The 5,908-nt window shown below is 43.8% G+C and overlaps 1 long non-coding RNA gene across 1 annotated transcript; it reads right to left on the reverse strand.

Moving 5' to 3' along the window:
• Window positions 1-2,375: 2,375 nt before the first annotated feature.
• LOC147120583 (uncharacterized) lies at window positions 2,376-3,693 on the reverse strand. The gene is made up of 2 exons (XR_015077857.1): window positions 3,603-3,693; window positions 2,376-3,174 (listed from the first exon to the last, which is right to left on the reverse strand). It is a non-coding gene; the product is annotated as an uncharacterized LOC147120583 (long non-coding RNA).
• Window positions 3,694-5,908: the final 2,215 nt, after the last annotated feature.

A 5,908-nucleotide genomic window follows, 5' to 3' on the forward strand; every position in this document is an offset into this window, starting at 1 on the left:
CTCTAAGAATTTTTCTAAGATCTTCTGTCATTCTTCTAAACTCCAGCCCTATCATCCCATAAATCAATCTAGTGATTCTTTGTTGCGCCCCCCTCTAAGGCAAGTAGATTCTTCCTTAGGTAATGAGACCAAAACTGTACACAGTATTCCAGGTGTGGTCTCACCAAAGCCCTATATAATTGCAGCAAGACTGCCTTACTCTTATACACCAACCCCATTTGCTTTCTTAACTGCCTGCTGTACCTGCAAGTTAGCTTTCTGTGATTCGTGTACAAGGATCCCTAAATCCCTCTGCATAACAACATTTACTAGTCTCTCACCATTTAAAAAATATTCTGTTTATCCAGTCTTCCTACCAAAGTGGATAATTTTAGATTTCCCCACATTATACTCCAATCTTTGTAGTACCTCTCTCAGAGTGCTCAGATGCTCCTGGTCGGCTCTTCCCATCACCAGAATGTCATCCAGATAGATTGAAACATGTGGGATCCCTTGCAGTACACCCTCGATAGTCCTCTGGAAAATAGCTGGACTAGATGAGACACCGAATGGTAAGCGGTTATAGGTAAACAAACCCTTGTGTGTATTTATGGTTACATACTTCTTGGATTCCTCATCTAGTGTAATCTGCAAGTATGCATGACTCATATCCAGCTTCGTGAATTTCTTCCCTCCAGCCAGGTTTGCAAAGAGATCCTCTGTTTTGGGAATAGGATACTGTTCTAGTTTAGACACCCTATTTACTGTCAATTTATAATCTCCACAGAGTCTTACCGAATTGTTCGGTTTTAAAACAAGTACAATGGGAGCTGCCCATTCTGAACATTTCACGGGTTCCAGTATGTTCTCTCTCAAAAGACGATCAAGCTCAACCTCTACCTTTGGTTTCATGGCATACGGCACAGGTCGTTGTTTAAAAAACCTTGGCAGTGCCTCCTTGTCTACATAAATCTTAGCTGGGGGGCCATTAAATGTGCCAAGTTCTTCCTTGAACACGTTCTCATGTTCAATCAACACTTCTTGCAAAGACAACTGTTTGCCTCCCTCTATTTGATTTATTGCTCCCCAATCTAATTTAAGTTCTTGTATCCATCCCCGACCTAACAGGTTTGGTCTGGAACCCGATACTACAACTACAGGTAGTTGTTCCACTGTGTCCCTGTGTTGCACAGTTACAGTAGCTGTACCCAATGTCACCACTCATTCACCGGTATATGTTTTAAGCTGCATAGAGCAAGACTTTAACTCTGGAACTTTTGCACGGTTCCACAATTTTGAGTACTCCTCCCTGTTCATTATGGTTACACCGCATCCTGTATCCACTTCAAAGTTGACCTTAGAGTCATTTACTGTCAGTTGCAAAGTGATGGGATCCACTTTTGGAATGTTCTCTACCATACTATGCATTATGAACATGTCGTCTTCTTTCTCAGCTTCTCCGCTGATGTGATGTGCTCCCTGTTTTTTCACTTCTCTTCCTAGGTTTTGTTTTCCTCCCCCTTTTGGTTTGTATTCCTCCACGATTGCTTTTGCCCTGCACACACGTTTTATGTCTCCTTTTTTCCCACACTTGTGGCACATTTCCTCCAGAAACCTGCATTCCCTCGCCAGGTGATCACCATTGCATCTATAACATGCCTTTACATGCTCACGTTGTGGTTTCTGATGCATGTTTAACTTGTGCACAATAACCTGACCTGCAACTTGCTTTGTAGTAGCCCAGTCTGAACCTTGTATTTCTTTTACATCTCGGTTCGCTGTCTCTATGGCTTGAGCAAGTTCCAACGCTTTTTCATACGTAAGTCCAGTCTCGGACAATAACCTCCGCTGCATTCGATCATCCATTATCCCGCAAACTAGCCTATCTCTCAGCATGTCTTTCAGGTTGTTGCCGTAATTGCAATCATGTGCCAATTTCCGCAACACTGCTACATAATCCAATACAGTCTCTCCCGGTTTTCTATTCCGTGAATTAAATTTGAAACACTGTACAATCTCACTCGGTCTGGGATTGAAATGATCCTTGAGCAAGGCCACTAAGTCAGCAAATGATCTGTCTCCAGGCTTTGCAGGACTGCATAAGTTTCTCATTAAACTATACATCTGACTTCCCACGGAAGTGAGCAAAATAGCTCTCCTTTTACCGACATCATTTATATCATTTTCTTCAAAGAAATGCATCAACACCTCGCAGTATTCATCCCAGGTCTGCGTCTGAACATCAAAAGCAGAGACCTTTCCTACCGTAGCAGCCATGATCCGTTATTCAGTGTTCCTTTTCTTTTTTCCTTCTTCGTCAAGATGTGATCTGTTTATCCTCATCGCCAATATGTGATATCCGAGTGGTAAGGTCAGAAACTGAGAGAAGCGAGATATTAGGAACAAACCCAACTGTTTATTTACACGGTGTAGCAGAGGAACATATCTCTTACCAGCTGGAGGCAAGGCACACTTCTTATGCATGAGCACAAGATGGAGGATCAACCACTGAGTCATACCCATAATGCAATGCCACATTACTTGTTAACTGGTGTACCAGGACATTGAATACATGACCCATTACCTTAAATACTGGTGACTGTGAACCCTTAATATTTGGCTCCATCTGGTGGATAACTTAAACATTACACCCCAGATTACTATAAGTTGCTAACCTCAGATAATGTAAGGATGCTGTTTCAGAATGGGGATGGAAAATGCCCTATATCTACCACTTGGATGCAGAGAACCCATTCAATGGGGTAGAGTGGACATTTTTCCTGACCATAGTGCATAAATTTGGGATTAGTGTAGAGGTTTTTGCAAATTGATTTAGGCATTATGTTTAGCTTACCTTAGCGGTAAGGCAGATAGTGGCAATAACAATACCAAAATGTATTGACTTTGTTTTGCTTTTACTTTGAAGTCCAAATGGGTTCCCACTGTCGTTGAGTGGCGCGGATCATGGATGGACATTCCTACATTGATGAGTGTATCATACTAAGGTTTCAACAGCTTTTGAATGGGAGGAGACTAGAAAAGAGATCTTGGGACTAAAGAGGAAGACTTTTTCTTGCAAATGCTTCAGTGAGATAGAAAATGCTAGAGGTTGAAATGGACCATCATTTGGCAGTAGATTGTTTCTTGTTCTTTGTTTCTTGTTCTTTCTTTTTTCTCTGTGATAGTCTTATGCTGCTGATTAGAATAAATTAAGGATTAAAGTTCACTGTCGTTGGAGATTAAATTATATATCTCCAAGAGGAGACATCAATACCTGCATGAAATAATAATGAAAAATAAGAATATTAAATCCTATGAATTACTTGGACAATTTAATTAAAATTTTCAAATAAATGATAAATTCCTTCTCTCACATACTGGCCAAATTAATATCACATGATGAGCTCCATGACTTTTATATTATCATAAATCCTAGATTTAAAAGGTTTTTTAAACAAACTTCCTAGCAACACAGGAATTTAGGGGGTAACAATTCATGCACGCCAACAGAAATGCCGATGTCACTGGCAACTCAAGTTAACGGCCGCTGGAAATGGCTGCAGTGCTACCGTTGAAAAATTGGCTCTGGGGGGTTGACGATGTGGAGCACAGCGCTAACTTACTGTGCATGCCCTCATGGTGACGTTAATGGAGGCCTCCGACCCGAAGTTCCCATCCACAGTCGGCGCTGCTGCTTCTTACAGCCTCTGGGAGCGAGGCTGTGGAGTTCGCAAGGCATTGTGGGAAATAAAAGGGGCAATGAATTAAAGGGGCAATGCATTCAGAACAAATTAAAATTAAAATCAAGTGAAAAAAATGCATTGTTCAAACCTTACTGCCTTTCAAAACAAACTTAAACATTAAAAATAATTCCCAAATGGCAGTCTTCAGCTCCTAAAGCTGAATTGTCTTCCACACCTAAAAAAATGGTAAAAGTGCTTCAGCACTAACATAAATGGCTCAGCAAGCAAGGGAAGGGGCACCCAGGGTCTCGCATGCAGCATTCTAGCCTTGTGCAGGAGCTCAACACTGCAAGACAGGTCCTCTCCCCACAGGGGCCAGGACGCCCTCCAGAAAGAACCATGTGGGACCACTGCCAGCATTGTCACCCCCACCACCTGGCTCCAGTGTCCAAAGAAGCTTCATGACCTCAGACCAGTGGTCAAGGTCAGTGAATGCATCTTCAAAAGCCATCTTCTACCACCAACTGCATCACTAGCCTCACGCACTGCTCAATGCACGATCCCAATCACTCATCTAGCAACATTCTGCACCAATGACGAGGCACACCTCACCCCTTTGGAGGAGATGTTGCAGGTCATTCTTGGTTGAGCCCTTGGCCAGTGGTGGGGCAGAAGGGATACAAGATGCTGGTATCCTTATACATTATCCTCCTTCTCGCATGCCCCTCTTGCTTTCCTGCCCTCGCCTCACCACAATTGTACCCTTTTGCCTTCCTCATTTCACACACCCAAGAAATGCAGCCTGCCCAGCCAGTGGGTGACCAAGGAGAGAGAGAGGAGAGTGAAGAAGAACAAGAAGAAGATGATTGATTTGATACTCCCAGGCACCAGCTCCTCAAGGTCAACCAGCAAGGCCATTTGCAGTGTCCCCCCACTGAAAGTCAGCAGCCTTGAACCAGCCATCTGCAGCCACTGGGGTAGCACTGCGTGATATCAGTATGATAGGCAAAGGCACACACAAGATAGTCACTACGAGAATGCATAAAAGAAAAAAGAAATGAAAACTTGCATTTATATAGCGCATTTCACGACCACCGGACATCCCAAAGGGCTTTACAGCCAATTAAGTACTTTTTTGATGTGTAGTCACTGTCATAATGTAGGAAACGCAGCAGCTAATTTGCGCACAGCAAGCTCCCACAAACAGCAATGTGATAATGATCAGATAATCTGTTTTTGTTATGTCGATTGAGGCATAAATATTGGCCAGGACACCAGGGATATCTCCTCTGCTCTTCTTTGAAATAGTGCCGTGGGATCTTTTACACCCACCTGAGAGAGTAGATAGGGCCTCGGTTTATCATCTCATCTGAAAGACGGCACCTCTGACAGTGCAGCACTCCCTCAGTACTGCACCGGAGTGTCAACCTAGATTTTTTTTTGTGTTTAAAGTGTGTCTTGAACCCTCAACCTTCTGACTTAAAGGCAAGGGTGCTACCCACTGAGCCACGGCTGACAATGGTGACAGGGCGATGAGTTGATTTCTTGATGTCATATTGGATGGATAGATGTATAAAGATGGATTGGAAAGTTTGCTTTGTGGTGGCTTTTATTTCAGCATCGTAGCCAAGAGGACATTGTGATGGTCAATAACAGAGGGAAGATAAGGAGTGAGACTAATGTTGAAAGGGGAATTGGGGATGTGGTCACTGGAACCGCAAGTGGATGATCCCAGCCACAAAGGGGCTGTCTGGGATGTATTCTTCCATCTGCTTCCTCTTCTTCTGCTTTCTCCTCTTCGGCTTTTTCCTCTTTGGCTTCCTCCTCCTTGGCGCCTTCCTCTTCTGTGTCTTCCTCTTCTGCGTCTTCCTCTTCTGCGTCTTCCTCTTCTGCGTCTTCCTCTTCTGCGTCTTCCTCTTCTGCGTCTTCCTCTTCTGCGTCTTCCTCTTCTGCGTCTTCCTCTTCTGCGTCTTCCTCTTCTGCGTCTTCCTCTTCTGCGTCTTCCTCTTCTGCGTCTTCCTCTTCTGCGTCTTCCTCTTCTGCGTCTTCCTCTTCTGCATCTTCCTCTTCTGCGTCTTCCTCTTCCCTCTGTGAGCGGATGCTGTAAATCTGAAATGCCACCATAAAATGCTGGAAATACTCAGCAGCTCAGGCAGCATCTTGATCTGCGACGTGAACTCTGTTTTTCCTTCCACGGATGTTGCCTGACCTACTGAGTATCGGCAGCATTTTCTGCTTTTTCAGAG

Source organism: Somniosus microcephalus, chromosome 4 (genome assembly GCF_052327205.1).
Source record: "Somniosus microcephalus isolate GS21.2 chromosome 4, FLI_Smic_1.0, whole genome shotgun sequence".
In the NCBI taxonomy this organism is placed as follows: Eukaryota; Metazoa; Chordata; class Chondrichthyes; order Squaliformes; family Somniosidae; genus Somniosus; species Somniosus microcephalus.